Source organism: Peromyscus californicus, unplaced genomic scaffold (genome assembly GCF_007827085.1).
Source record: "Peromyscus californicus insignis strain IS unplaced genomic scaffold, ASM782708v3 Scaffold_9__1_contigs__length_137607984, whole genome shotgun sequence".
Taxonomy (NCBI): Eukaryota; Metazoa; Chordata; class Mammalia; order Rodentia; family Cricetidae; genus Peromyscus; species Peromyscus californicus.
The window spans coordinates 26,185,848-26,208,914 of NW_026294617.1; the positions used below are offsets into that span (position 1 = coordinate 26,185,848).

General features: G+C 36.4%; 1 pseudogene; it reads right to left on the minus strand.

Moving 5' to 3' along the window:
• Window positions 1–10,224: 10,224 nt before the first annotated feature.
• LOC128106009 (40S ribosomal protein S3a-like) lies at window positions 10,225–10,988 on the minus strand (annotated as a pseudogene).
• Between the last annotated feature and the right edge of the window lie 12,079 nt (window positions 10,989–23,067).

Below are 23,067 nucleotides of genomic sequence, written 5' to 3' on the forward strand. Positions count from 1 at the left end.
GCCTGGCAGACCAGTATGGGATCGGGTGTGAGTTATATGCAAAGAATGACTCCTTTTCCTGATTGTGTCTTGTAATTGAATAAATAGTGAAGTTAATTCTGAAGCATCGTGGATAAATTCTGCAGTCTCAATATGTAATACTACTCTTTCAGCATACTGAGAGTCAGTTACTACGTTGAGAGGTTCTGAAAAATCCATTAATACCAACAGAATAGCATACAATTCTGATTTTTGAACTGAATTATAAGGACTTTGAACCACTTTACTTAAATTTTTGAATTTGTAACCTGCCTTTCCCTGTTTGTTTGCATCTGTATAAAATGTACGAACTCCAGATATTGTTTTTTCCCATACAATTTGAGGCAAGATCCAATCAGCTCTCTTTATAAGATCAACTCTATTGCTTTTGGGATATTTGTTGTTAATTTCTCCCAAAAAATTACTGCAAACTTTTTGCCAAGGTTCACTTTCTATCCATAATTTTTCAATGTCCTCCTTAGTTAAAGGTATGACAATTTCTGCTGGGTCTATTCCTGCTAATTGATGAAGTCTCAATTTTCCTTTCCAAATCAAGTTAGAGATTTTTTTCCACGTAAGTTTTTAATTTTTTATTTGGTTTGTTTGGTAAAAATATCCATTCCAATATAATATCTTCCCTCTGCATTAATATTCCTGTAGGAGAATGCCTAGAAGGTAAAATAACCAAAATGCAATCCAGCTTTGGATCAATACGATCTACATGCCCTTCATGTACTTTCTTTTCTACCAAGGCCAATTTTTTCTCAGCTTCAGGTGATAATTCTCTTGGACTATTTAAGTCCTTGTCACCTTCTAAGGTTTTAAACAAATTGTTCAGTTCATCATGTTTTACCCCAACAATAGTTCTTAGATGCGAAATGTCTCCAAATAATCTTTGAAAGTCATTAAGAGTCTGTAGATGATCTCTCCTAATTTGCACCTTTTGGGGTCTAATTTTTTGTAGTTCTATTTTATATCCTAAATAATTAATAGAGCCTCCTCTTTGTATCTTTTCAGGAGCAATTTGTAATCCCCAGCAAGGCAAAATTTTCTTTACTTCTTCAAACATTTTTTCTAAAGTATCTGCATTTGAGTCAGTTAGTAAAATATCATCCATATAATGATAAATTATAGATTTAGGAAATTTTTTACATACCACTTCCAATGGCTGTTGTACAAAATATTGGCACAGAGTTGGACTATTCAATATTCCCTGTGGGAGGACCCTCCATTGACATCTTTTAACCAGTTGAGAATTATTAGAAGTAGGCACTGTGAAAGCAAATCTTTCTCTGTCTTTTTCTTGTAAGGGTATTGAAAAGAAACAGTCTTTTAAATCAATAACTATGAGAGGCCATCCTTTTGGTAACAGAGTAGGCAAAGGAATTCCAGATTGTAGAGAGCCCATTGCCGAATTACTTGGCTAATTGCTCTAAGGTCTGTTACCATTCTCCATTTACCAGATTTCTTTTTAATAAGAAATACAGGAGAATTCCAAGGGCTGGTTGATTCTTCAATATGCTGAGCATTTAACTGTTCTTCTACCAGCTCTTCTAAAGCCTGGAGTTTCTCTGTTGTTAAAGGCCATTGCTAGACCCATACAGGCCTGTTAACCATTTTAAAGGTAGAGCTGTTGGTGTTTTTGGAAGATTATCAGTAGTTGTGCCCTGTTCTAGTATGACATGGATGGCTGGTGACCACGCATTAGAATAATGCCTTCTAATATTTCTCTCAGAAACATGTACTAGTTTATGATTTGTTTCTGAGATTGGAGGGGTGTTAATCTGAATATTCCCTTGTTGCAACAAGTCTCAACCCCACAGGTTCATAGCTATGTTAGCCACATATGGTTTTAATTTTCCTCTCTGTCCTTCTGGACCTATACATTTGAGCCATCTTGCACTCTGTTTCATTCGAGATAATTTCCCAATTCCTAACAGTTGAACATTTACCTCCTGAAGAGGCCAAGTTGGATGACATAATTCTGGTGCAATTATGGTAATGTCCACAACTGTGTCGACCAGACCAGACAACAATACACCATCTATTTTTATTGTTAATTTTGGTCTTTGTTCATTAATAGAAGTTTGCCAAAAATTTTTCTTTATGTTTTTTTCCTGAATTTCCTATTCTCTCTGTTTCATTATCCTGACCAGCATGATTTATTCCAATAGGCATTTGGTTATTTAGTTGCTTTGAGTAGGGGTTTCCTCTACAACTGCAGGAAAGGTTTGAACTGGATTTGTGGGTGCCTGCCTGAGGCCCCTCTGGGAGTTTCCCGAAGCCTGAGGCAAAGGATTACCCTGTCTGTCCCTTGTTGATCTACATTTGTTGGTCCAGTATTTTCCCTTACCACACCTTCTGCATACTCCAGAAGGATGGGGCATTCTGCTGTCAGTGTTCCTTGAAGAAACATTATTTCTAGGAATGACCTGTTTACAGTCCCTTTTCAAATGTCCTTACTTTCCACATCCAAAACATCTAACATTTCTCAAACCTTTTGAAATTGCTTCTCCTACCCACATATCATCATGGTCATGAGACTCAACATTAACCATGTCTCTAATCCAATCTTTCAAGGGTGCAGATCTTGCTTTTAACGGCCTGATTATTCTTTTGCATGCTGCATTCGCATTCTCAAAGGCCAAAGATTCAATTATTATCTGACTAGCCTCTGAATTCGGGACCATTCTCTGTACTGCTGAAGTCAATCTTCGTAAGAAATCTGTCAAAGATTCTTTTGGGCCCTGTATAACCTTTGTAAATGACTCAGTTTTTTTCCTGGTTCCTCAACTCTGTCCCATGCATTCAAGGCTGCCATTTGACATAGAACTAGGGTTTGGACATCATGTAAACATTATGTTTGTACTGAAGCATATTGGCCTTCTCCAATAAGCTGATCCTGGCAGACTTGTATTCCTTTATCCCTCCATTGTTTTTCTATATTTTTAGTTTCCTCCTTGAGCCACATTTTCCACTGGAGATTTTGTCCAGGTTCAAGAACAGCCTGTGCCAGCTCCCGCCAGTCCTGTGGTAGAATGCTATTATAAGTTGACCAGGTGTTTAACATTTGCTTTACATATGGGGAATGCATGCCATAAGTTGCTATTGCCTCCTTAAATCTTCATAAGTCTAACATTTCAATTGGAATCCAAGTATTTTGTCCATTCTCTTCACCAGGTATCTGTTGTACAGTTACCAGATAAATTAAGGGTGATTGTGTGAAAACAGGCTTTCTTTCTGTAACCTTATGAGCCAATTTTGAAACAACTTCACTGTTAATTTCTTCTGTCTGAATTTGAATTTCTCTATAATTCATTTTTATAAGTTTAACAGGTTTTTCTAAGACTGTTATCCTGGCACTTAAATTGACTATCTTTTTAAATAGTAAAATGAAGATAAGAAAAGTAATAAACTGCATAATTCGATCAATATTAATCTTCTCATATAGTGGTTCCATTGTCAGACTGCCTAAAATTTCAAACAAAGCCCAATTTTCTTCCAATGTACACATAAAACCCATTTTTTTAATGTAGAAAAAAATTATCTTTTAAATAGGTATCTTAATTGACTTAACAAGTCTGTGTAGAACAGTAGAAATCCTAGGGAATTTCAAAACAGCCACCTGGTGTCCCAGGTGTGAATCCAGAGAGAGAGAGAGAGAGAGAGAGAGAGAGAGAGAGAGAGAGAGAGCAAGAAAGCATAGCCACAAATTCTGGCTAAAAGCTTAAATCCAGCCACATTTTCCCGCTTGAGCTGAGTCAAGTGGGGGCTCTGGCTTTCTTAAGCCCCAACCACATCTGTTGGCTTTACAGGCAGGGGCCCTGTTCATCAGGGCAGGCCTGAGTTGTTTGTAGCACTGGCTTTAAGGGAGTAACAACAGCTGCCTGTAACCACTTGGGGCTACGGTCAGTCCGTCTTGAGACCAAGCCGACCTGGGCCCGAGATAGGGAACCGACCAGGCAGGAACCCGGACCTGCTGCCAAGCCAAGCCAAGTGGTTTTTAATGGATTCTTGTCACATTGGGCACCAAATGTAGATGTAACCAACCATGTTATTAAATAAGAAACACAGAACCAATACAAAGAAGAAAGCCAAGAGGTCAGAGCTAAGAGCTAAAACCTTACCTTTCTTCCTGCAGTGGTCCTACCTCTCCAAAAGAGAGCTACTTCCTGTGTTAAAGTCTTTATAAAGACTTTCGGTTCTGCCTTCTCATTGGTTGTAAACCCAACCACATGACCGCCTCATCACTGCCTGCCTGTAGAGCCCTCCAGGTCTTCTATGGTTGGTATTGAGATTAAAGGCGTGTGTCTCCAATGCTGGCTGTATCCCTGAATACACAGAGATCTGCCTAGCTCTGCCTACCAAGTGCTGGGATTAAAGCCTTGTGCCACCACCGCCTGGCTTTCCTATGGCTTGCTAATAGCTCTGACCCCCGGGCAACTTTATTTATTAACATACAAATAACATTTTAGTACAAAACAAAATATCACCATAGGGTGGCCAGATCTGACCTAGGTTCTCTGTAAGAGCAGCAAGTACTCTGCACTGTTGAGCCATCTCTCCAGTCCCAGAGCTCTTTTCTGAAGAAATGCAAGAGTGAGGCTTGAGGAAACCTGCTTCTTTTCAGCTCCTTTTCCTATCCGTCCTTTACTACTGTTAACTTATATTGAGTAAACTGAGTTGTGACTGTAAAATATCGGAGAACACAGGGTCTCTTTCATAAACCTCAAAACTGACATTAGGAGCAGAAAAAATTGAAATGTTACAGTGTTAAACTGTTAAATGAATCTTAAAGAATTTGGTCTGCAGGTGACAATTATGCTACTTGTCAGTAAACAGATCAATATCAAATTCCTTATGGACTCAGAAAATAACATACTTACTATATAATTCAGATAGGTAAACTTAGGTTATCTTTATAGGCACTATGTTTAAATTGTCAGTTTCTTTTATTTCTCTCAAAGTCATTACACAATGTCCAAATTATTGGCTATTCTGTTGTCTGGCTGATGTGGTGTTGACTAAGTTTATTATTTAGTTAGATCATTTATATGATATACTAAAAATACAGCTGCAGTCACAGTTGTCTCACCCTGTCTCATAGACCATAAAACTCATGTCTACTTTTACATCCTACTTAAATTGGGCTTTAAGCATTATTCTAACATATTGCTATGCATTCAGGCCTTGACTACTAAACTATTGAGAACAATAAACAAGTATACATTTAGCTTGAAATATAAATGAGTGATACTTGAAATTAATTGTATGCTTATTTAAAGCACTGTAGTGTAGAGAATTTCCTTTGTCTTTCCAAGGTCAACAAAACACATAGGGAGGTATAATAATAAAAAGGACAGAGAGGTCAAGGATGAGGCTCTAAATATCACTGTGTTACTCAGAACTCATTAATCCAAGCCCCACATGAAAAGAAAGACATCCAAAATATCGATGAATATAAGACACCATTGGAATTTTATTTTGATATTTGAGATGAAAGATAAAGGTTATTGTCAAAAACTTTTGGTAATAATGACTTAACTAGGACTTGAATTATCTTCACATATAGGCCTGCAAATTCAATTGAGAATACTCCATAAAAACCAGCTTGAACTGACCAGAATTGTATTAATTTCTTTCTTATACTTAACAAAAGAAAGCATAGTCTTTCCTATACAGTTAGCATATCCTCTTGGTCTACTCCACAGACTCTCAATTACTCACTTCTCCTTCAATCTTATGTGGAACAATTTCCCATTCATATATTTAATGTAGATACACAAGTATACTATCTAACATAATTTTCATAAGTAGACTGAGGTCTTTGTGTTTATTATTATCTTTTTGTTAATTTTGAGACAAGTTCTCACTATGTAGTTCTAGCTGTTCTAGAATTCACTCTGTAAAACAGGGTAGCCTTGAACTCACAGAGATCAGTCTGCCTCTGCCTCCCAAATGTTGTGATGAAAGCCATGCACCATTATGCCCTGCTCTGGGATCTTTACAGGTATTACGAATAATACATAAGTATTAGAGAAAAACATTTGAACAATAAATATGATTTTAAGTTTCTTCCTCAAATTTTGATACAGCAAAATTCACTATTGTCTACTAGCTGTGAGTTTTATCGGTCATATTTAACTATAAGCACAACTTGGAGATTTTAGACTTAATCCTGAAATTCACCTTGCTTGATGTTTATAGAATACATCTCTTCACTGGTCTGTTCCTTCTTCCATATGGATTAAACAATATTGACACCTCTCCTCTTTTACTAGTTATTGATATATGAATTTAAAGGTAATAAAAGTGAATGTTTGCACAAATACATAGTTGTGGAATTTTATAGCTATTATCTTCATAGGTACAACAGATTATATTGACTTTTATAAAATGTACATAGAACAATCAAACATGAATATTTTAATAAAATATCACTCCAGATATCATGTATTAAGCTTTCATACTACTTATACCAATTTAATAAGTGATATTGCCACTAAGAAATGCTATCAACATAAGATAAATATATTTAATTCATATTAATTTTTTAATATGAGTAATGTATTTTATACCATAGTTAATTTAAGTTTTATATAAAATAAAAGCATAAAAGATCTTTAGGAACAGACTGTATAGTATTTGTATTTATATGCACATGACATGAAACATTACCCACTGTATAATTTGAACATTAAAAAATGGTTTTAAAGTCTGGTAATTTAAAGGATGACTTGATGTAACCAACTGTGGTCTTGTCTGTAACTGAAGTTTTCTCCAGTCCTGCTTGGCCCCGGGTCAGGACAAATCTATTTCACCACCAGTCCCGCAGCCACTCAGACCCAACCGAGTAAACACACAGAGACTTACATTGCTTACAAACTGTATGGCCGTGGCAGGCTTCTTGTTATCTAGTTCTTCTATCTTAAATTAACCCATTTCTGTTAATCTATATGTCGCCACGTGTTCCATGGTTTTACTTGCTGCCTTTCCACACTGCTCCCTGGACAGTAGGATGGTATCCTCCCACCCTGCTTTCCTGTTCTCCCAGTTCTCCTCTCTCCTAGTCCCACTTATACTTCCTGCCTGGCTACTGGCCAATCAGTGTTTTATTTATCAATCAGTCATCCACAGCACTTGACTGACATGTGTACCTGGTCTTATAATATGACTCTCCTCCACTTGGTATAATAAGCAAGTACCAGTTTCCCAAAACAATCCGTAAGCTCCACCTGGATGTCCATCTTCCTAGAAAGGATCTTCTATCTGCATTGATACTTTCTGCTTCAATCTTTGGTACTTGGAATTAAGTTCAGGTCCAGATCATAACAGCAAGTCTACCTCACGGTGCTTCAACTGGCTCTATAAGTGTCCCTCCATTCACAGGTGAAGCTGAGGCACATTGTGCAACAGCTTCAAAGGAAAATCAACACTACTTCCTCACTGGACTGCCCAGAGTTCAGGTTGAATTAGTTGACAGAGGAAACATTGGGCTGTCAGTAGAGCAATACTTGGAACTCCTTCTAAGGCTGTGGCAGAATGTTCAAGGCCTACCTGGGCCAGAGTACAAATCCTAGTCAGCCCGAACAAATTAGTGTGGCTCTGGCTAAGAACTTAAAATTGCAAAAGATGCTTGGAGGGAAAGCATTTCAAATTCATTTGAATTTTTAAATACATGGTTCTAGAGCAAAATATGAAGGACAGCAAAAAGAACATTACATTTTGTCCAATGTTAATAGATTTTAAGATACAGGCAAATATACTTTTACTGACATTTATCTTTCATCCTAATATTTTCAAACAAAAGTAAAACAGAAAACATTAGTTATCAACATGGAGAACAATTTTATTTATACATAATCAAGGCCATTTTGCAAAGTGAATAGTGTTACATGACACAGAATATTTTAAGTAAATCATAATTCTTTGAGTTTAGAAATATGAAGAGGAATTGTGGTAACCAAATTAGATGTCACACTGTGCTAAATATGCAAGACTAAAAAATCTATGTACAGATGGTGAATATCAAATCCATTCTCAACTTCACAAGCCAGGTCTATATGATGAAAAATATCAGTTCAACAAATGAGCCATCTGCCACATTCAACCATCTTCAATCCTTATAAATTGGTTGTAAATATCTTGTGGCTAATTGTATGAAATATTTTGACTTAAAAATATTATAAACTGTGTATATAACTCCCTTGTGCAACTCTTGGATGCAAACAACCTTAGAACCACTAAGAAGATTGGCTCAAGCATATAAAAAAGATAATTGACATGTTTTAGTGAAGTCTTTCCTTTTAAAATGAAGGAAAATACACAGTTCAATGTCATAAACAAATATTTAGTTTCTTCTCTCTGTATATTAGTCTCATAAACAAAAACTGAATGCTTATTTTATACTTACATTTGTTATTTTATTTATTTTGGGGTTTGTTAATCTTTCTGTATTCTTTTTCTTTCCCTTTATTGGACATAGATTTCTTTTTCTCACATGATACATCCTAATTACCAATTCCCTTCTTTCTATTCTGCCTAGTTCCTCCTCACTTCTCCTCCTATGTGTATCTACCACCAATCTTTCTCTAACTTGAAAACAATCAGGCTTCTTATTATATAAGAAAATAAAACATAACAATATAGAACATATAATAAATTTAATAAGATAAAAAATTAACATATCAAAATTGGAGAGAACAAACAGAAGAAAAACAGCCCAAGACAAGGCATAAGAATCAGAGACCCACTTCTTCACACCTTCAAAAAGATCACTAAATTAGAAGCCATAATATATAGGCAGAGGACTTGATACAGACCCATGTAGGTCTTGTGTATGCTACCTCCATATCTTTGAGTTCATACAAGCTTTGATAATGTTGATTTAGAGGGCCTTATTTTTTGGTATTCTCCATTCCCTCTGGCCCTTACATTCTTTCCATCTCCTACTACATGGATTTCCATGATCCTTGAGGGGAGAGATTTGATGGGGACATCCCATTTAGGACTGCATGTTCCAAGATCTCTCACTCTCTGCATAATGCCTGTGAGTCTTTGTATTTGTTCTTATCTGCTGCAGGAGGAAGCTTTTCTGATGATGGCTGAGCAAGGCGCTTATCTATAAATATAGCAGCATATGATTAGGTATTATTTTATTGCTAGTTTGTTTATTTACTTTTGTTAAAACTGTAGTATTTGGTTTTATAGTGGGATATCTAGAATCAAGTTCTTGGTCATCCAAGCAGTGTCAGGTATGGGTTACATCTTCTGCAGTGGTCCTTAAATCAAACCAGATATTGGTTGCCTACTCTTAGAAGCTTTATAAGCAGAACAGCATTGTAGATCTAAGGTTTTGTGGCTGGAACCATATTTGCATTTCTCTTTTGTAGTATACAGAGTACATTCCTGTACCAATGATGTTATGAATTCTTCTGTTGAGAATTATCTAAGCTTTTTTCCAATTTCTGTTCATAAAAAATTGAGCAAAAATGAACATGATTGCTCAAGTGTCTTTTTGGTAGGGGGAAGCATCAATAGTGGTATAGTTACATCTTGAAATGCATAGATTCCCAGCTTCTAGAGGAACCACCACACTAATTTCCATAGTAGCTATACAAGCTTGCACTCTTACCAGAAATGGATGGTTGTTCCCTTGCTCCATATCCTCACCAGCACCAACTGTCACTTGTTTTAATTATCTTAGCCATTCTGACAGGTGTAAGATGAAATCTCAATGTCAATTTGACTTGCATTTTCCTTATATCTAAGGACGTTGAACATTTCTTTAAATGTTTTCTTCTCAACCATTTGAGTTTCCTCTTTTGAGAATGCTCTGTACCCTGTTTTTAAATTGTGTTCTTTGTATAGTGTTTGAGTTCCTTTTATATTTTGTATATTAACCCTCCAATAATCTTTTCCCATTCTGGAAGATACTGCTTTGGCTGAGTGACAGTGTCCTTTGTTTTGTAGAAGCTTTTTAGTTTCAAGAGTGCCATATATTAATTGTTGATCTTAATACCTATGCAAATGGTCTTCTGTTCAGAAGGTTTTTTTTTTCCTGTGCCAATTGAGTTTAAGGCTATTAAACACTTCCTCTTGAACCAGTTTCAGTGCATCCATTTTTTTTTTTCAGAAATAAGACTTTTATTTGTCACTATTAAAAATCTGGATTTCAAACAGATTCTTGGACTGGTGGTTCATATCCATCTGCTCATTCAACTTTAGCACCTGTCTCATCACCAGTAGCTTTTCCAGAACTACCACCTTCACCATGGAGCTCCATGAGTTTTCCCGATTCAAACTTGGGTTTCTTCAGCATTTTTACTTTTCTAACGAAGACATCATGAAGAGGATAAATGGACTGGCAAGCCTTTTCTATGTCTTTCCCAATGCTGTCTGGAATCAATTTATTAACCACTTCCTTCAAATCATTTGTCCGCACTTCTCGGGTCATGATTTCCATCATCTTCTTCTGGATCTGGCAGACCTCCTGGTGCTGTGCATAAGAGGTCTTGCATATCTGGTTGTTGCGTTTTTTAGTGAAACCAACACAGAACAGATGGAGCAAATAACCATCAGTTGTCTTGACATCCACAAGAGCTTCAATCATGGTCTGCCACTTTTTGACCATGGAATACATTTTGTCCCGGGTAAGATCCATGCCATGGAAGTTAGTCAGACAGTTTTTGCCCTGAACATCCTCGGTAATTAGCTTGAATTTTCTAAACGCAACCTCGTCATTCTGTAGATCAGCAAGACTCACTTCAAACACACGACCCTTATGGCCATCAGATGTGATTTTGGTTCCTTGAGTCCTTGTGACTACTGTCTTTCCAATGTTTTTAATATTGAACATAGCCGGAGCTTTCATATCATACCAATCTTTCTTCGAAAAATGGATCAACCACTTTCTTCTTGGCTCCCTTCTTGCCGCCTTTTGTCAGGCGCTTGTTTTTGCTGACGGCCATGGGGCTGCGGAGAGAGCCAAAAGGGGCAGTGCATCCATTTTTGTTGAGGTCTTTGATCTTCTTTGAGTTGACTTTTGTGCAAGGTGAAAAATATGGATCTATTTGCATTCTTCTACATGCAGCTGTCCAGTTTGACAGACACCATTTGATGAAGATACTGTCCTATTTTCAGGGTATATTTCTAGCTTCTTCATAAAAAATCAGGTGTACATAGGTTCATGTATTTAAGTCTGGGTCTTCAATTTGATTCCATTCATCAACATTTCTACTTTGTGCCAATACCTTACTCTTTTTATTACTATAGTTCTGTAGTACAACTTGAAATTAGGGACAGTGTGTTCTTAAATTATTCAGGATTTGTGTGTTTTTCTGTGAGTTTGAAGATTTTTCTTTCAAAATCTGTGAAGAATTGTGTTGGAATTTTAATGGGTATTGCCCCGAATTTTTTGATTGCTTTTGGTAGGATGTCCATTTTTAGTGTATCTATCCTACAGATTTATGAGCATGGGAGAGATATCCATCTTCTGATATCTTTTTCAATGTCTTAAAATTATTATCATGCAAGTCTTTCACTTGGTTTGTTAGAGTTACCCCAAGATATTTTGTATTATCTGACACTACTGTGAAAGGTCTTGTTTCCATGACTTTTTTCTCAGTTCTTTGGCTCCTCATATATAGAAGGGCTATTGATATTTGTGAGTCAATTTTGTATGCAGTTACTTTGCTGAAATTGTTGTATTAGCTGTAAGAATTTTTCAGTGGAACTTTCAGTGTCACTTTTGTCTGCTATCATATCATCTTTAAATAATGATACTTTTACTTCTTCCTTTCCATTTTATATCACTTTGATCTCTGTCAGTTGTCTTATTGTTCTAGCTAAAACTTCAATATATTGAATATGTATGGAAAGAGTGGATAACCTTGCTTTGTTCCTGATTTTAAAGGAATAGTATTGAGTTTCTCTTCATTTAAATTGATGTTGGCTATGGACATGTTGTAAACTCCCTTTATTCTGTTTAGGTATGTTCCTTGTATCCATAATTTCTTTAGGATTTTTATTATGAAGAGGTGTTAGATTTTTGTCAACGTTCTTTTTTTTGTATCTAATGAGACAATCATGTGTTTTTTGTCTTTCAGTTTGTTTAAAATCTTCACTGAGATGTCAGGTGTTATTCTAATCTGTCTACCTTTATACATTACTTGGTCTTTTTCCCTCACAGCTTTTAATATTCTTTATTTGTTCTGTATGTTTTTTTGTTTGTTTTGATTATCATGTCCTCAGGGGTATTTTTTTCATTCTAGTCTATTTTCATGTTATTTCTGCTTCTTGCACCTAGGTAGGTACCTTCTTCTTTAGACTTGGGAAATTTTCTTCTTTGAATTTGTTAAAAATATTTTTGGTGATTTTGATCTGTACTTCTTCTATTCCTGTTATTCATGGATTTGTTCTTCTCACTGTATCCCAGGTTTCCTCAATGTTTTTTTGCCAGCAGTTTTTTTTTTCTTTTTTTAAAAATTATCATTTTCTTTTACAGAGGAATCCATTTCTTCTATTATGTATTATGTGATTGCAATTCTCTCTTCAATCTTTTGTATTCTGTTGGTGAGGCTTGCCTCTAAAGTTCTTTTTTTGAGTTCCTAAAGTTTTCTTCTCCAGATTTTCCTTATTTTATTTTATTGATTTTATTTCCACTTTCAGGTCTTGAACTGTTTTATTCATTTCCTTCCAGGTTGTTTGTATTTTCACAGAATTCTTTAATGGATTTGTACAGGTCATCTTTAAGGACTTCTATCATATTGATAGAGGCCATTTTTAGCATCTTTTCCTCATTCTTCAGCTCTGATGGACATCTCAGGGCCTGCTATGGTAGGGTTGCTGAACTCTAGTAGAGGCACATTTTTCTGGATGTTACTGAATGTTATTTTACACTAATGACAACACATCTGGATTTGGGAACACTTAAATTTTAGGTGTTATATATCTGATCTTGTCTATGTTGTTGTCTTTTTTTTATCCTGGTTTCTGCTGCCCTCCTTGATTCTTAGGAAATTGTGGTAGCTGTGTGCTCTCTGGTAGGAAGTCCTTCTGGGATTATGATAGGTGTGCCCAGCCAGGTTCCAGTAAAAGATTTTCTAGATATGGAAAACTGTTAGTTAGGAATGAGGCTAGGAAAGGGAATAAGGTGATCCTCAGGAAGAAGAAGAGCAGGGTGTTCCACCATGATCTGCTTAGTTAGCTCCCTGGGAATTGGGGCAAAGGGTGTGGAAGGGACACACAGAAATTCAGCTACATGACTATGAATGAGAATTGGGAATTTGGCTTGGAGGAATATATGGTGTGAGGAAGAGTCAGCCTATCTCCCTTCCTAGTTTAAGAGTCCTGAGGGTTCCAAGGGAACTCATGTTGGAATTGGAGGCTGGGATAGAGCACAGATTGGGGAAATGAAACGTTAAGAGAGGAAGATCTGTGTGACTCAATAGAGTAGGGGAAAGAGAGCAAGGGGATGCTGCAGCAAGAGGTCTGCTTCAGAGATAAGGATGAGTTCAGGACTGGACTTTGGAAATGGAGAAGGAAATGAAGATCTGTAGTTAGTCTACCTGCTTCCCTGGACAGAGTGACCTGTGGGTTTTCTGGAAATGCCTATTGGATTTGGTGGTGAGGATAAAGCAATGAGTTGTAGGAGGGGATGATCCTTTTGACTTACTGGAGCAAGGGACAGAGAACAAGGGGGAGTTACAGCAGGAGGTCTGATACAGAGCTCCAGTGAGACTGGGGAATTGGATTTGATGAATATCTGCAGTTAGCCTACCTGTTTCCCTGGTCAGAGTGCTCTGTGAGATTTCAGGGTTGGCTGCTAGAGTTGGCTGCTAGAGTTGGGGCCCGAGACAAATCAATGAATTTGGGGAGAAAGGTTAGGATCCACTGGAGATGGGGCAGGTGTGTCTGTGTGGGGCACTCAGCAGGTGGTCTGATGTAGAGATTGGCATGAGTCTGGGAGATTAGATTTGGAAGGTCTACAGTTATTTTTAATTTCGGATGCTATCATAATAATATAAAATAATATAATATAGTAATATCAGAATTATGTAACACTTTTGAAAATATGTATTGACTTGCTCCTCACTTTAAAGTTGAGAAAAATAGTATCTGATGACATCATTGTGGGAAATATATATTCTCTAAATGTTCTGGAATTTGTAAACCTCTTTATTTCCTTATCTTTAGAATTTGGTACAAATCTGTAAGCAAGACGTGAGATGATCTTGTATATATCAGCTTGACCCTCAATGTTTCATTTTTGCCTTCATACAGAAATGAATTACATATATGCTGTGACTTTAAATAGGATACAATAGTTTAGAATTTTGTTTAATTGAACAAATAGTAGTTCACTGACACTGTAGTCATTATAACATTTCAAATTCAGTTACAATTTGGTTACCTCATTCATAAAATGAATATACCAAACTGATTTTAGTATTTTTTTTCAGTAGAAATGAAACATAAAACTATTCTTACTTGATATAAAAATCAAATCAAGCTAGTAATATATCTGCACATTCAAGACAGTATAAGTATAAACATGATCAAACTGACTAATAAAACTACTTTTTCAAAAATAAATATTAAAATATTCTCAACTGGTAAAACAAGAAAAATGCTTTTTTTTTTCATAATAGAACCTCAAGTCACTGGTATACATGACTGGGATGACGTAAGTAACAGCTATTTTCACTGATTGTTAGGTTGTCATGAAGACATCAGACTAACCAAAACAGAGATTGAAAAAGCAAAGTTATCAAGAAGGAGAATTACTTAATTTTTTATATTTAAAATCTGAAATAATGAATTGATATGATTGGTCAATGGCAAATCATAGAGCAATTAGAATGCTTCCTTGACTACACATTGGAAGTGATATACAGTGTGCTGCTGCCCTTCTGAAAAATAGTAATTTTTAGATTGTTTAGAATATTCACTTGTGATGCAAGTAATCTTTCCAAGAAAAACTCCAAAATATTTCCATTGATAAAATGCTAATGAAGGTGTTTAGAGAAGATTTATTCATATTAGTTTTGCATCGGAAAAAATCCAAATAGCTAGCAACTTGTAAATTAGTATTACTAGTGATGTCATCATGCTGTAAATAAGTTAGTAACCACCTCATGGTGACTCACCACAAGCAACCATGATCAGTTATACCATAGGAGGAAAAAGAAGCAAACACAGACACTGTATGTGAATCCATTTGGAAGTCATTTCATGATACCAAAATAATCTGGACTGAGTTAGGTCAGATCAGTTATTTCCTGGGTTATATACAAAAGGTACATAATTTACGTTTCTAGGGAGGTTAAAATAATTTGTTCTTGATCACTACAGTAGTTATTGAAATGTGTTCACACATAAAGAATAATCTAATATATACTGATATTTAACCATTGGAATTTAGAAGAATAGAGCATACACATGTTTTTGAAAATTGTAACCTATTTAATCTGCAACTATAATCTTTTCTATTATATAAGTCAAATAAGAAACTAATCAAGTTAGAAGATTTTAGATAACATTTAGCATAGCAATGCAAGATGACCATTAATGGGACAGTGTTTGGTAGCATATGGCTTACTACTATTATAGAACTACAGTCAAGAAACTCTCGCCAATAAGGGACTGAGTTGCATGTGTTCCAAATCATATTTAACTCAAAAAATTTGAATGCATAATACCAGCCTACCACAATTATGTGTACATATGTTTTTAAAATCTCCATCAGAATTCTCAGGGTTTAGATGTGTGTCAGAATTAACTTTTAAAAATATTATTGGATTTGTGACATTATATACATATTCTTTTAGAAAGTGGATTTAGTTTCCCATCAGGTAGTCAATAGTTTGTGCTGTATTATGTATTAACACTTTTCCAAAGAGGTAAAATTTATATATATGTATGATATATATTATATATCTATTCGAATAGATTTTTGCATGAAGTATATTTTCTAAGTACATACATTTTTTGCTTTAATTATTTAGGGAGTCTTCTTGTATGAATTGAAAATATAGTATGAATTATCAGAAGAATCTTTTTAAGAACATGGAAATGTTGAAAACATGTGTGGAACATATGATATCCTTATATAATGAATTGAATCAAAGAATGAAACAGAGAATAATCTCTTTATACAGTAATCTGATACGAAATGAGTGCATACAGGCATTAAAAGAAAAATCCAAAGGTAAATTATCCACATTAATCTCTATACCATAGAACTGGACTTTAAAATGTATTGAGGAAATTTCTATCATTAAGAAAATTCCTGTTCAGAATTCACAACCAAAACAATAGGGGAAACAAAGTGAATCTTTGAGGTAATCTAAATGATAAAACATTCATATTCATTTGAAGTAGATAGGAAAGTTGGGTGAGAAACCAAAAGATAATTCCAAGATTTTATATCTGTGAGAGCAGGATGCTGGCAATACATCTTACAGATATCAAAATTGGGTAGTGAAAATATACAAAATGCTCCACTATCTTTATTTAAAGAGAGAAGTCACATCAGGATTTTAAATCTATATTTGCCTTTCCATTTCATACAATGACATTTAACATGATTTTAAAAGAAATTGATGAAAATTCTAAGTCATAAATTGTATATTTCTTAATCATGATACAAACTATTAAATGTTTTAAAAATTCTATATACAAATTTGAAAACATTTTAATCTTAATAAAGTGTAAAATTAGAACACATAATTTTTCTATATGTTATTCAGTTTTGTATCAAAAGGTTTGTACTTCATGTTCATGTAATTTTTGTTGCCAATGGGAGGTTTCTGTTTGGTTTCATTTCCATGGATGGACCTCTGACTATTGACTACCTATCCAGGAACAATTAGGGTGACCATGACCTCCTTTGATATTTTTTTAGCTGCACATATGTAACCATCCCATTATTAACACATGTTGGCAACTTTTTTTCATACCTCTTTAAACTAAACAGAATTATTCTGCTTCTGCACTATGTTCATTCTTTGGGGGCTTTTGTCTTTGAATTCAAAGTTTAGAATCATATCAATAGGATAGCCTTCTATGATTTTAATTGTGATGGTGTTGACATATTAATAGATGTGGGAGAGATACCCTAGGACTATTTCATTGTCTGAGCTAAAACATACAATTTTTTTCTGTATTGACTTAAATTTGTTTTCATCTGTCTTCAGTTTGTATGCATCATCATATTGTACTATATTTTATACATCAGATTTTAAAAGATTGCTCAATCACAGAGCACATTGTTTGAAAATTATCTAATTGAAATTTTTTCTTCATAAAAATTGTCTTTGTATGGTCATCTTGCCGCCTGTCATCCCTATAAATTTTCTTTCTTCTTTAATTACATTTTCTTCCTATGCTTTTCACTGAATCCTCTAGGTAGCTTAGGACATTGAGTAGTGCTTGTCTTACTTCTTATCTTCAGTAGATGTTAATAAATATGGGTTTAATTGGCTGCTAATTTTGGGTGCAGAAGATAAAACATGAATGTGCTAAACTTGTATATTCTACTGAGCTTTGTCTTATCTCTTAAGATATCGTTATCTATGGGGCTGAAGAGAAGACTCAAAGTTTTAGAGCCCTCGAAGCACAATCAGGAAGTCAGAGTTTTGGTCCCATCACCTACTTTATAAGCCAGACATTGTGTTAATATCTATAACTCTAGAAGGGGGGGGATCTAATACTTTAGTATTTATGTGAGCCTACACTACATACACTTAAACAGACACAGTCATACTTGTAGTGAAAAAGAGAGCAGTATTTATCAAGATGAGAGACTTTAATTTGATTCCTAGTTTACCAATACCTTCTAATATAAATGGGTATTAAATTTTGACTTTTTTATTTTATAATTTAATTTAATTTTACATATCAGCCAGGGATTCCCCTGTCCTCCCTCCTCCTGCCCTCTCCCCTGCCCTCCCCCCAGTCCACCCCCCATTCCCATCTCCTCCAGGGCAAGGACTCCCCTGGGGATTCAGCTCAGCCTGGTAGATTCAGTCCAGGCATGTCCAGTGTCCTGCATAGGCCCCAGGCTCCAAACAGCCAGCTCATGCACTAAGGAAGGTCCCGGTCCCACTGCCTGGGGGCCTCCCAAACAGTTCAAGCTAATTAACTGTCTCACTTATCCAGAGGGCCTGATCCAGTTGGGGGCTCCTCAGCTATTGGTTCATATTTTATGTGTTTCCACTATTTGACTATTTGTCCCTGTGCTTTTTTAAATTATGGTCTCAATATCTCTTGCTCATACAATATTTTCTCTTTCTCGCCAATTGGACGCCCGGAGCTCCACCTGGGGCCTGGCCTTGGATCTCTGCATCTGCTTCCATCAGTCATTGGATGAGAGTTCTACCACGACAATTAGGGTATTTGGCCATCTTATCACCAGAGTGGGTCAGTTCAGGCTTTCTCTGGACCATTGTCAGTAGTCTATTGTGGAGGTATCTTTGTGGATTTCTGGGGACCTCTCTAACACTTTGCTTCTTCCTATTCCCATGGGGTCTTCATTTATCATGGTCTCTTTTTCCTTGTTCTCCCTCTCTGTTTTTGATCCAGCTGGGATCCCCGCTCCCCTAAGCTCTCTTTCCCTTGACCCTTGCCCTTCATTACCCATCTCACATCCAGTTTGCTCCTGTAGATCTCATCCATTTCTCTGCCATTCAGTGATCCCTGTGTCCTTCTTAGGGTCCTCTTTACTAGGTAGCCTACCTGAAGTTGTGAGTAGCAGTCTAGTCATCCTTTGTTTTACATCTAGTATCCACCTATGAGTGAGTACATACCATGTTTGTCTTTCTGTGTCTGGGTTACCTCACTCAGGATGATTTTTTCTAGATCCATCCATTTGCCTGCAAACCTCATGATGTCATTGTTTTACTCTGCTGAGTAGTACTCCATTGTGTATACGTACCACATTTTATTTATCCATTCTTCAGTTGAAGGGCATCTAGGTTGTTTCCAAGTTCTGGCTATTATAAACAATGCTGCTATGAACATAGCTGAGCATGTGCCCTTGTGGTATGATTGAGCATTCCTTGGGAATATGCCCAAGAGTGGTATAGCTGGATCTTGGGGGAGATTGATTTCCAATTTTCTAAGAAAGCTCCATATTGATTTCCAAAGTGGCTGTATAAGCTTGCATTCCCACCAACAGTGGAAGAGAGTTCCTAGCTCCACATCCTCTCCAGCATAAGGTGTCTTCAGTGTTTTTGGTCTTAGTCATTCTGACAGGTGTAAGATGGTATCTCAGAGTCACTTTGATTTGCATTTCTCTGATTATTAGGGATATTGAGCAATTCCTTAAATATCTTTCAGCCATTTGAGCTTCCTCTGTTGAGAATTCTCTATTTAGCTCTATAGCCCATTTCTTAATTGGACTGTTGGGCTTTTTGATGTCTAATTTCTTGAGTTCCTTATATATTCTGGATATCAGTCCTCTGTCAGATGTGGGGTTGGTGAAAATCTTTTCCCATTCTGTAGGCTGTCACTTTGTCTTGTTGACTGTGTCCTTTGCTCTACAAAAGCTTTTCATTTTCAAGAGGTCCCATTGATTAATTGTTTCTCTCAGTGTCTGTTCTACTGACTTTTTCCTCTGTCTCAACTGACGTGACTGTATACTGTTATGCTTTTTTGATATGTAAGTAAGCATTAATAAATATCTGAATGGAGAACCAATACTGTGTTCTTACAGTGAGGCCAAAATTGTTGTAGTCTGCAACTTGTGTGTGTGTGTGTGTGTGTGTGTGTGTGTGTGTGTGTGTGTGTGTGTGTGATACAAGACTGTGCACATGTCTGTGCATGTGTATTTGTAGATGTCAGAAGACTAATTTTGGGTACCAGGTCTTGCCTTTCTATCTTGTTTGAGGCAATGTCACTTCTGGGGATTCTTCTACCTCTGTTTCTCACTTCCCACTGGCATGCTGGGATTCCAGAGAGCTGAGCTCTCTGGTTTTACTTGGGTCCTTGGGATCAACTTCAGTTCTTCAGGTTTCTCCAGAAAGTGCTTTTACCCACTGAACCACCTCATCAGTCTGATTGTATTTTTAATATATTTTATTTGCTACTGCTTTGGTATAGATTACTGAATCAATTTTCATGAGAGTTAGTGGTTTCCTTTCTGGTAATGCTTTTGTGTGGTTTGGATTTTGAAGTGATGCCGAACTTAACACTTATGCTACATTCCTTCTGCTTCTGTTAATGATAAGACACCGCAGAGGAAACGTATCACATCTTCATGAAATGAGATACAAAGTTTTCGACAAAAGCCATTCTACTCCATTACTTTCAGCTCCTGTCCTTACTCATCACTGGCACTTAAGCATCACAAGCCTCGCACTTCCTTTTCTTAAAGCCACGACCACCACCTTCCTTGTCTCATTTGTTCCCTTAGTGCCAACAACTAATCTGTTCTCTCTTTTCAAACTTTTCACATTTCAGAAATACTCATTTTGGAAATTATCAGTGGGCCATCATGACACAAAGTTTAGGCGTTGACTTCCATTTTCACTAGGTGCAATTTTATGGAAATTCATCCATGTGGTTTCATATATCAATGTTTTATTACTTTTCATGGTGGTAATATTGCATTGTGTGGACATCACCAAATAATTTTTTACTATTTTCCTGTTTAAGACTTTAATGTTAACCTCCACCTAGCCAGGCCTCCCACATCATTCTCCAGGGTTTGGACTAGTTAGTCTCCCTGACCCTCCACATTCCCATACTCTCCCCATCTTGTCAGATGGAGCCCAGGTTGCATATCCAATGCCCTGGGCTAGTCTTGCTACACCATCTTGTGCCCCAACCAACCCAAGGCTCTTTCTAGGACCTTCTCTGACTACTTCACATCCCGCAGGCGCTTCTCATATCACACACACAATTCTTACTCAGATAGATCTATTATAATTTAAAAACAGCTGGCAGAAGTCTCGGAGGTTTGGAGCCAAAGGGGCCACAGTCTGGTGAGAGAGAAACACACCATGTGGACAGCCCTCACATAGAGGATTTCATTGGGGAAAGGGAAGAAGGGACACAGAGTGCACCTCTGGAGATAAAGGCTGAGGAGGGAGTCGGAATGAGAGAGGAAGTGACAGGAAGAGAAGAGATAGAAAGGGGGAAGGATAAGGGTGCAGATATGGCCTCGTGGGAAGTGAGAGGAGGACAGCAAAGACAGGCAGAGCCTCACCTTTTAAAGGGGGGGCAGCGCACTCCCAAGTAGCAATGAGCTCATGATGCTGTCAGGACCCTGAGCACAGCCCAATGTATTACCTACATACTGGTGAATGCAAGCACACAGGGATAATGCATCCTGTCAGGTCCCAAAGGGCTGTCCAGGTAATGTCTAAATGCTAACAAGATCTACCCCCACACTCCAGGCTTATACCAAGAGGCACATCCTATAATGGAGCCCTGTCGCCCTCTATCTATCTTACATCATTGCATGCAAGTCATTTCTAACCTCTGCCAACTCACCTACACAAACTCTCTTCTTCCCCAACCTACTTTGTCTATGTCAGACGTAGAATTAGCAAGTTCACATGCCTCTATCTCATCACAATAAACATGAATATGAAAGATCAAGCAGATATCATCTCTCTAAAATTTACCTACCCAGTAGAAATGTTTGCCAATGAGTTTTTTCTAATCAAACCCAGGGTACAGAATTTAAAAGAACAGCCATCAACTTCATCAAAATTCCAAGGAGTTTAGAGAAGACACAAGAAACAGCTTAACCAAATTAACGAGAAAGAACTTAATGAGAATAAATGTCTGAGTAATGGTCAAGAAAGCACAAATATATAGTTGATGGGAATGATAAGTGCAAGACTTGAGAACAGAATTCAATAAGAAAAAAGAAACATTGAGGAGAATCCAAGCTAAAATGAAGATGGGACTGAACAAGCAATAATTTAACTAGACAACCCAGAAAAATGCGTCAAGCAGAAGATAGAATGTCAAAAGCAAGGAGAGGAAAATGGGGGGACACTGGAGGGAGGAAAGGGCTGGGGCCAATTATAATCTCAAAAGTAAAAGAAATAATATTAAAAAAGACATTAATGTCTTATATCAGTAATGTGGGTATAATAAAACCAGAGGAAAAACTACACATACATATACAGTGGAGTTCACTTGTTTCCCGTCTTTCTGTTTCTAATCCCCACTCCTTCTACCGAATGTTCCTGTGTACACTGTGTGCCTGCAGTGTCTATGGATGCCAGAAGAGCGTGCTGGAGTCCCCAGCAAATGGAGTTACAAGTGTTTTTGAGCCATATATGGGTTCTGGAAATGGAAACCATGTCCTCTGTAAGAGAAACACGTATTTTAAACTTCAGCTTGATCTCAGCAACGCCACATGCTAATATTTTTAACATTTAATTATGAGTCCTTTTACTGAACAATCACAAAATGTTTAGAAAGTGTTGAAGAAGAAAGATAAAGCAACAGTCACTCTGATGTTCCCTTTGGTTTAAACTATTTAGATATTAAATTATTTTTCAACTTTATTATATTAAAATACAATATATTCATATTCTGTTACTCATTATAAAATTATATTTAAAAATACAAAGAAGAAAAACATGATTTAATTACTACAAGATATGACATTTGCAACATTTTGACATTAAAAATCCATATAGCCACGAAATGACAAAGTTTACTGTATAAGGGGATTTTGTTTGAAATGCTTAAATTTAACCACACCCTTTGATGACTTATTTTTATGAATATTGCTAGCACTCAACACTTGTCATAATGTTAAGGATTCTGTTTTACACTTTTACTCCACCTTAGAAAATCTCTAAAGTAATTCAAGAAAAAAATTCTTCTTAAACGATGCAACAGCACTTATAAGGATAAATATTGTTGTTTTGGAGTAAGTGCACATACTTCTATGAATTTTTTTAAGTTTAATAAATGTCCCTAAAGCTGTAAATAACAGGAGACAAGAAATTCTGAAACTTTCTTAGTGATATATGGATGTCGTGGAAGTACTTCAAATATCCTCCTAGAACTTTATTTTTA